Below are 10,515 nucleotides of genomic sequence, written 5' to 3'. Positions count from 1 at the left end.
CAGAGAAGAAAGTCATACGAAAGTGAAGTACTCAGAATCCTTGTCACTGAGAGGAGTTGCTCTTGTGAAATGAGGCTCCAGCTTTGCCCAGGATGCCTGGGCACCTGATGGAAATCACAGGAAAGGAAAATACATGATAGAATGTCATAGAATGCATTCAATCATAGTTTGTTTGTTTTTTTTTAAGATTTATTTATTTATTCATGAGAGACACAGACTGAGACACAGGCAGAGACACAGGCAGAGACACAGGCTGAGGGAGAAGCAGGCTCCATGCAGGGAGCCGGATGCAGGACTTGATCCCGGATCGCGGTATCATGACCTGAGTGAAGGCAGGCGCCCAACCAGGCTGAGCCACCCAGGCATCCCTCAATCTTAGTTTTTAAAATGTTGTTCATTTTACTAGTTCTTTTATATATTCAAGTCCTAAAAAAGAAAGTAGTATTTTTAAAGGTCAGTTATGGACTGGTAAGGTCAGCAAAACACAGTTACTAAGAATTTACTTAAGCACATCAAAAAAATCAAGGATAAAGCTGAAATAAAATTTTTATTTCAAAAGACTGTGTATGTCGTAATCTAATGGGTATTCTGACAATATTATATCTTTATTTTTTTAAAGATTTTATTTATTTATTTGACAGAGGGGAGAGAGAGAGAAATCACAAGCAGAGGAAGCAGCAGGAAGAGGGAAAGGGAGAAGTAGGCTTCCTGCTGAGTAGGGAGCCCATGTGAGGCTTGATCTCAGGACTCTGGGATCATGGCCTGAGCTGGAGGCAGATACCTAACCAACTGAGCCACCCAGGTGCCCCATATTATACCTTTATTACAAATATTTTGTGAAATTTTATTTTATTTTATTTTATTTTTATTTTGTGAAATTTTAAATGTTTATGTTTGCTTACTAGAAAATGAATAAGCCCCAGATTTCATAAATCACCACAATATCAAATTTAGTTGTATGTATGTATTTATTTATTTATTTATTTATTTATTTAAAGATTTCATTTATTTATTCATGAAAGACACACACAGAGAGAGAGAGAGGCAGAGACACAGGCAGAGGGAGAAACAGGCTCCATGCAGGGAGCCAAACGTGGGACTCGATCCCTGTACTCCAGGATCACGCCCTGGGCCAAAGGCCAAAAACCGCTGAGCCACCCAGGGATCCCCTCAAATTTAGTTTTAAAATAAGGTGGTTTTTTTCTTCTCTTCCAGGACAACAAAGCAAAATTTATAACTTGTATCTATTCTCTCAGATAATAATGTTATCCTTTAAAATACACATTTTTTCTCCCTTAAGAAAACTGCTTTACAGTCTTTGAAATTAAGAAAAGAAAAACTTTCAATAAAACATTTAAAAATTTCAAATCTATTCATGATTTGTATCACTCTTTTTGTTTAGAAAAGAAAAATATAATTACTCAGTATACTTCAATAAGAGAGGAGCATGGAGTAATGAAGATACCAACTGAGGAACATTAAATTAAAACCATGTGGAAACCTGGCAATAGGATCAGGACAACCAAGTTACAATTTAAAAATTAATATTTAAAAAAATTTTTGGTGACTGAGTAGTGAAGAAAAATAAATTCTATATTGCTATTCAACAGTGTTCGAAAACTCTGAAATAATGTATCTTTTTGCAAGAGCTGGAGCTGAGGATCTGGGGAGGGTTTTCAGAGCTAAATGAAACTTTAAAAGGCTTCTTTTTCTTTTGCAATTATTCATTTCTTGGGTTCAGTGAAATGTGTTGGATCACAAAGAATGATATTGTTTTATTTTTCTTTTCCCCTAAAAAATAGTTATAAAATTAAAATTACAGAAAAAAATTAATCTACTTCCAGCGAAAAGGGACATTTAAAAAAGAACACAAGTAGTGTTTCAAGACCGAAAAGCAACTCAGTGTAGTAAATTACTGTATCTGAATATCCTATTTTTGCATCACATTTAAATTGTTGGAGCCTGAAAAAGTAAATGCCAGTGCTTGATTCAAAGAGATATTTATCACATTCTCTAAACCGATGGGAAGAATACACAGACACAATAGGGATTACAACTCTCTTTGATGAAGTCTCCCTGATTTGAACCTGTTTTTTCCTCTTTCATGGAACAAGAGATAATCTCCCTGAAATAAATATTTCCCCCTTTGAAAAATGATTCAAACACAAGATAATTAGACAAAATAAGGTACTGAATACAGAAGTGGAAAATAATAAATAAATATAAACAGACAAAACCCTAGATTATATCTATTCTATTTTTAAAAGAAAAAAGGTAATGAGCAGACAACCACTTGTAATTTACGAGCTGAAGTCTTCTTTTGACAGCCCATGGATCAATTAAATCCTCTTCAAATTAGTTTTGATGTGTTAATGTGTGAGTTCCCCACCTCCCCAAGTTTCCATGGACCATTACTGGGTTTTTATGCTGGCTTTCCACTGAATTGTTTCTAGTGTTTTGTTGCATGTTAATACAAGGTCATTTAAAGCTGCATAAATACAGAGAAAAATAACTCTAAAGCAGATTATTTCTCACTTTGCCTTATTTTTTCACACGGTCTTCTGTCTCCTATTAGCTAAGGAAAGGTAGAAAACACTTGAATCTTGATCAGTTTTTCTTAGACAGTTATAATCTTTAGCAATATTTAGATTACCAAAATACTGCAGGTAGCCAAATCCCGAGTTTCACAACCTGTTCAAAAACACCTAGATTTTCAAAATTGTTAACCTTAACCATCACAGATACTTAACTCTAACAAGGAGTGGCTAACAGGTAAAGAAAGAATATTTTAAATTTATGACTGGGTAATTCTTTTCACATATGATGGAATCCAAAACAATACCTCAGTTTCATCTGACAGGGAATTACTGTCACGTTTGCCTCTCCAATGCTTCCTGTTGGGGGTGAGTGGTCTATTCTTCAGCATGACAAAGTCTGATTTCTGAATGGCTGGTAGTGTCAAAGGGCCATTAGTATGCTAAGCCTTTTAGTGGCATGGGATAGCTCCATCCTGCTTTCCTCAATTGTTGCAATTGGGCCACGTGACTAACTGATGATTTCAAGGCAAGCTTTGGAATCTTGATGTCTTCCAGAAATTAATATTCCTTTTGGTAATATAATCTATTGACTCTTACTCAATTCTTTAATGCCTGAAAAGAGGTACAGTCTTAGTGAAACTGAGCAATGAGAAAAAAGAAGGCTCAGCAAACAAAATTGCTAGCTTCTCTCATGATTATGTTTTAAGAGTTTAAAAAGACAAGTCTAATCTGTTTGGAAAAACTGTTGACAGCTTTGTCATGTTCTTCATTTTTAAAAATTCTGCATAGAATAGTGACAATCGCACTTTGGAAGCAAGTTTTCAAAACTGAATTAACTATAGAAATGTTTGTAGTATTTTTTTTTTTTTTTGGTATAGTGAACTCTTTATTACCCAGCACTGATTTCCTTTGCATATCTTGAATATATTCTTTTTGTGCTTATTAACTGCCAGCACCCATAATATAGTAGAATAAGCACAAAACAATCCTTTGAAAATTAAACGAAGTAGACTAGATGATTTCTGATTCTATGCTGACTAGCTACTTCTTTTTTTATTATGTCTTATTTTTATTTTACGTTCCCTGCAAACTAATAGGGAAGTTTATTGGAATAGAGCATTTAGCTTCAAAGAAGATTCAAAAGGTGATCCAATTTAGATTAGTCTGCCAGTGTTACCAAAGGAAGAGCTGCTGAAGGGTGAGAAAATTATGAAACCAATCAACCTTACAGGAATGAGATCTATATTTTGCATATTATTTGGTGAGAGGGATCTTCCAAGAATACCAGTCACATACATATTCAAATGTAGAGAGGAAATGAAGAAATCAAAGTTCAATGCACAATGCTTTTAGATTACGGACATTTATATTATCCATAAATTTGCCTTTTTTCCTAATGAGTGAATTACTGCAAACTGAGAATATCTTGTTACTTCTGTGACCTATTGTAGCAGAGATTGACTGGTTTTTCAGAAAAGTTTCTCCTCCTTCTTCTTCTTCTTCTCCTCCTCCTCCTCCTCCTCCTCCTCCTCCTCCTCCTCCTCCTCCTCCTCCTCCTCCTCCTTCTTCTTCTTCTTCTTCTTCTTCTTCTTCTTCTTCTTCTCCCCCCACCCTCCCCCATGCACACAGCTAGACTATACAACCATACAACCCTTTCTGCCTTCCTTGCAGTGAGGTATAATTATGTGACTGAGTTTCAGCTAATAGGATGTACTCAGCTAATAGGATGTGCTTCACTGCCAGGGCTACCCCATAAAAGTCTCCTGCATATGATCTTTTAATGCCGTTTCTCCATCTGCCAGCCTGACTCAGAACATGGTGACTTTGAAAACTTACCGTATAAAGGGCAGAGCCACAGGATAGAACTAGCTTAGGGGAGAACTTCTTCCTCCCCCCAACCAGGAATACTTATTTGGGGCTTTATGTGAGTGAGAAATAATATTTTTGAACTATTGAACATTCCTTATTGACGTGGGATTCTGCCAAAAACAACAAGTGAAAATGTGTGACGTTGGCTTAGTAGTCGAACATCAAGCAATGAGGAGACTGGAATCAGAGGCTAGAAACAGAATCATGTTATCAAGAAGTAAAACACATGGCAAAACTGTCTCCAGCGATAGCTTGAAGGAAGACCCTATAACCTCTGTGACGCTGGTAGAAGTGAATGGGAAAGCTATCAGCAAGCTATTGCAGGAAACCAATGTACTCAGAAAAGAATCACGGTTTGCAAACAGAAATGAAAGAGGATTGAGTCCAGAAATCTAGTTCCTGAAAAAATTCCAAAAGTCAGCTACTTCTACACCCTATAGAGAAGGAAAGAAGACTGAAGGAAAATAAAGGTTTTGGACAACAAAGAGCTATAAAACATCTGCTATGTTCTGGTTTGCTCAGGATAGTTCACACCTGTTGTTTCTGCCTAAATATTAATAGTGTTACTATGACTTCTTCTGAGGCAAAAATCAGAATACAGGTATGACGTTCCTACTCAAAGTCTAGGTGCCCCGAAGGTAACTGGCCAGTTAAAAGAAAACGTAATGGTGTGACATATATTATCTATTGTTGTATCATGAACAACCCCCAATTTGGTAGATTAAAACACAACCATCTGCTAGCAATTGTATAATTGGGAAACAGCTCCATGAGGACATCTCATCTCTGTTCCACAAGAAATCAGTGAGGGTCACTCGGTAGTTGCATTTAACTGGAAGATGATTTATTAGAAGAAGCAAGGAAGCAAAAAATCAATGAGGCTTGAAAGTTATGCCTAGGAAGGACTTTTAGGTGTGGCTACCCACACATGAAACTGAGGAAAAAGTACATCAATCAGAAATGTACTGCAATTTTGAAGGAATTGAACTATTAACATAGTTTCAAGCTCAAACTTGCACATTAGGAGCAAGCAGTAACAAGTGGGCAGCTCCCAAGAAGGGCATATTGCAGGAGTATCTATGGAGCATGTTGGACAATGAAGTACTTCCCAGAGGGCAAGGGTCTAGAAAACGCAGGGAACAATGAATAAGGGACTTTCTACTAGAGAAAAGAATCAGAGTGTAAGGTAAGGACCTTCAAAATGTTTGCTCAACAAAACTTCAAAGTTGCCAAGTGTATTGTATTGATAGCCGTGTATCTCTAATCTTTTCCTTTCCTGACTAGGAGTGTTTAATGGAGTTATCTGTCACAATTCCACCATTGTAACTTGCATATATATGTTGATGGCACTGGGGGACATAAAACTTCTCTTTTTGGTTCATATTGGTAGGCACCAAGTTAGTATGTCACTATCAGCTTCATCTGGGTGCAGCCTCTGCATGAAACTTGTTTTGTTTTGCTTTGTTTCCTTGGGAGGGGAATGGGTGTCTTCTATATACAAGGAGAAAAGAGAAAAGAGATTTTTAATTATCAGAAGAGTAGACTGTGGCAAAGACTATTATGTGTTAACCGAAGTCCATTTCCTTTTCCTTCAAAGGACATAGATATACTACTTTCTCCAGAATTCCTCTTGTAGTTAAATATGACTATATGACTAATTTATGGCCATTAGAATGTGGATAGAAGTGATGTGTGCCCCTTTCAAGTCTGATCTGTTGGGACACCTGGGCGGCTCATGGCTCAGTTGTTGAACATCTGCCTTTGGCTTAGGGCATGATCCCAAGGTCCTGGGATCGAGTTCTGCATCAGGCTCCCTGAAGGGACCCTGCTTCTCCCTCTGCTGATGTCTCTGCCTCTCCTTCTGTGTCTCTTGTGAGTGAGAAATAATATTTTTGAACTATTGAACATTCCTTATTGTTCTTAATAAATAAATAAATAAATAAATAAATAAATAAAATAAATAAATAAATAAAATCTTAAAAGAAAAAAAAAAGAAAAGGTGACATTTGATCAAAGACCTATGAGAGGACAGAGTTAGCCATGTTGGTATATAGGGGGAAATATGTTCTAGATGAGGGAACAATCAATGCAAAGGCCCTAAGGTGAGAAAATGCCTGGTATACTGAAGAAAACAGTGAGGAAGGAAAGAAGAGCAGAAGAGCAGATAAGCTAAGAGAGGTAATAGAGTTAGATCATCTCTAATGTGAGGACCTATCGGATGGTTTTGAGCAAAGGGGTGACATGAATTGCCTTATATTTTAAAAAAGACTGGGATCCTTGGGTGGCGCAGCGGTTTGGCGCCTGCCTTTGGCCCAGGGCGCGATCCTGGAGACCCGGGATCGAGTCCCACGTCGGGCTCCCGGTGCATGGAGCCTGCTTCTCCCTCTGCCTGTGTCTCTGCCTCTCTCTCTCTCTCTCTGACTATCACAAATAAATAAAAATTAAAAAAAAAAAAAAGACCATGTGGCAGCTGAGCTGAGAATACAGTGTGGGAAACAGAGACAAAAGAAGGGAGATATATTAAAAGATACTAGCAGCATCCTAGGCAAGAGGTGATGGTAGCTTGGACCTGTGAGCTAGCAATAGAGGTATGAGAAGTGGTCATACTATAGTTATACTTTGAAGGTAGAGCCTTCAAGGAACTTATTCGGGTGAGAAAAAAAAGAGAGGAGTTAAGGAATACTCCAATATGTTGTGAATATCTAACCAGGGATATACAAAGTGGCCAGAAGTTTTTAAGCATGGTAGGAGGAGTTAACTGAATGAGTTCTTCTAATAACTGAATAAAAACTTTTTTCCTTATGCTCACCTGGACATCTCTCAGTGCTGATGGTTGAGAGTCATCAAAGCAGTCTCTGGTAGCTGTTTTTAGATCTTTAACTGCCTGTTGTTGAGTCTTATATATACGGACTTTGTGGCCACTCCATCGTATGGAATCATTTTTCAGAAACATCCCAACATGTTTCAGAACTAGCATTCCTGAGAGGGAGGGGTGACTCTAAAGTTTTTAGCTTGAATAGCTGCAATGATAAAATTAAGACAGAAAGGCTGTCGGTTGAACAAATTTGGGAGAGATCAGGAATTTAGGAGTTTTGGACGTGTTAAGTTTGTGATATCTGTTGAGTATCCAAGTGAGGAAATTAAGTAAATAAGTGGAAATACAAGTCTTCAATTCATGAGAAAACACTGAGCTGGAGATAAAGGTTTGGGAGCCGTTGGTAGATGACTTTTTTTTTTTAAGATTGTATTTATTTATTCATGAGAGACAGAGAGAGGGAGAGAGGGAGAGAGAAAAAAAGAGAGAGACACAGAGAGAGAGGCAGAGAGGAAGAGAGGCAGCAGGGAGCCTGATGGGAGACTGGAGCCCAGGACAGCGGGATCACCACCTGAGCCAAAGGCAGACCTCAACCGCTGAGCCACCCATGCATCCCCTGAATGAGATTGTTAAGGTTGATGGAAAGAAGACTGAGGGTTGAGTCCTGGGATACTCCAATATTAAGTTTGGGAAAGAAGGAGGAACCAGCACTGGAATGTGAGGAGGAGCATGCAAATGAAGTAGGAGGAAAACCAGGACAGTATGGTGTCCTGAAAACCAAGTGAAAGGAGTGTATTAAGGACTATTAAGGACTGAGTCATTAATTGTATCAAATGATAAGTCAAGGGATCCCTGGGTGGCGCAGCGGTTTGGCGCCTGCCTTTGGCCCAGGGCGCGATCCTGGAGACCCGGAATCGAATCCCACATCGGGCTCCCAGTGCATGGAGCCTGCTTCTCCCTCTGCCTATGTCTCTGCGCCTCTCTCTCTCTCTGTGACTATCATAAATAAATAAAAATTAAAAAAAAATCTAATGATAAGTCAAATATGGTGAAGTCTGAGATTTGATCCTTGGTTTTAGCAACATGGAGGACATTAGTGACCTTGAAAGAGCAGTGTCAGTGCAGAGGTGGGAAAGAAAGCATGCCTATGTAGGTTGAAGAGAGAATGGGAAAATGGAGATAGTGTATACAGACAACCCTTAGAAGATTATTGCTGCAAAGAAATGAGGCAGTAGTTAGTGGGATAAAATTGAGTCAAGGTCAGTTTTATTTTTTAAAATGGGAGAAATAGGAGTGCCTGACTGGCACAGTCAGAAGAGCCCCCATGCTGGGTGTAGAGATTTAGTAGAGATTACTAAAATAAATAAATAAATTTTTAAAAAGAATAAAATTTTCCCAGTGAAGTAGGAAAGTCATCGGCAAGAAGTGAGGATAAGGATGCCTGGTTGGCTCAGCTGGTAAAGCATGCAACTCTTGATCTTGTCATGAGTTTGAATCTCACTTTGGACATAGAGTTTATTTATAAAAAAATAAAAAAAGTGGGGCACCTGGGTGGCTTAGTCGGTTGAGCATCCAACTCTAGATTTTAGCTAGGGGGATGATCTCACAGTCATGAGATTGAGCCCCACATGGGGCTTTGCACTCAGAGCAGACTCTGCTTGAGATTTTCTCTCTCCCTCTTCGTTTGTCCCTCCTCCTCCAAATGAATAAATAAAACTTTAAAGAATAATAAAAATTTAAAAAATTAAAGGAATATTTTTAAAAAGTGAGGATGGGAGAAGATGTAACAGACATTGGAGGAGAGTGAAGGTGTGAAAGAGTCATTTAATAAAATGTGAGGATGAATGAGGTTAAAAATGTATGATTATAAGAATATAGGAAAGTTTAATATGATTGCCAAATAGTGTTAAGGGTCAGTTTGAGGTTTGTGGTCAAGTGAGGCAAACGGCAAACTGGTATGGTTTGATGCTTTTCCCCAGTCATGATCAGCTGCATGGATGTAGGTGCAGGATGGAAAGAGAATTGGACTCAGTTTTGCTGAGTACAAAAAACTGAGAGAAAGGCAAGGGAGTTGTGAGTGTAAGCAAGAAAATAATCATGATTACTGGCCAGGGAATTTAATTTGGAGAAGAGGGGAGAGTCTTCATTAAGGGAGGGAGTGAAGAATAGGGAAATGATGGTAGAATAATGGGTTGGCAGTTCTTACAGAATTGAAGGATGGCTGGAGTATTCAGGCTCCTTCTACCTCATTATTTGCTCATTACAGAGATCTTGACTTTTGAATCTGAGTCTTCATGTTTATAGTTCTATATTTCTTTGCATCTAAAATGTGCATTTCTTCACACTTTGCCTTTCTGAAATCAGTATATATAATCGGTAGTGTGTCATGGCTTACTTGCTCTATTTTTCTGTAGTTAATAGTACAGAAAATAATGATGCATTTTACAGTTGATAACATCATATATTGGAAGAAAGATGGTGGTATCTGGCCAAGATAGACAATACTGGATGAGAGGAACAGATATGCTTTGGGTAAGAGAAAGGGAAAGAATATAAGTAGTTTGGATTTCTACATTTTAAGTTTGAGAATGAGCTATAAGCAGTTGAAAATTTAGGATTGGAAGTCCAGATTGTGATGGGACATGTGATCAAAATTATGTACAAAAATTCCTTGAGTTCTTAGGAATTTTGATTGTTTGTACCCTTTGTTTTTTCAAAAGTAATTTCAAGCGGCAGTTCTTCACTCTAGGTAGAAATTATTTCATTCGTTGCCAAAGCCTCAGCAGCCCTGCCAGATGTCATGATAATTTTCTAAGATGATAAGGTATTAATTCAAGGTTTTCAATTAAATTAGCACTGAAAAATAAGATGTGATTTAAAATATTAGTTTGTAGCCAATAAGTGATGGTGGAATTTTGCATGTCTGTAGCGATTGCATGAGAAACCTCTGATAGAAATGTCTGGTTTTAATTTATTTTCTTCTGGATGCTTTATTGAAGACCCATGTGCAAGGGGAAAAAATTAAAACCAGACAACTTCAGATCCACTGTAAATTTCACATGCCATCAGAAAGTCTAAACTAAATGTTTCTTTTGGCCACCATGCTTGAAATGCAAGCAAAAAGTAAAATCGACTCACGTTTTAATACTCCTATTTGAAATAATAAAATGGTATTTAGACCTAGGATCTATTAATCCTAGCAGTAGAACGTATAGCTTAGGTGACATTGTAAAAAAATAAAATAAAATAAATGCACACAGCAAATTATTTCTCTTTCATTTCAGGCCTATATCC

This window comes from Canis lupus, chromosome 4 (genome assembly GCF_003254725.2).
Source record: "Canis lupus dingo isolate Sandy chromosome 4, ASM325472v2, whole genome shotgun sequence".
Taxonomy (NCBI): domain Eukaryota; kingdom Metazoa; phylum Chordata; class Mammalia; order Carnivora; family Canidae; genus Canis; species Canis lupus.
The sequence above is the reverse complement of the archived record's forward strand: the minus strand, read 5'-3'. Positions refer to the sequence as shown.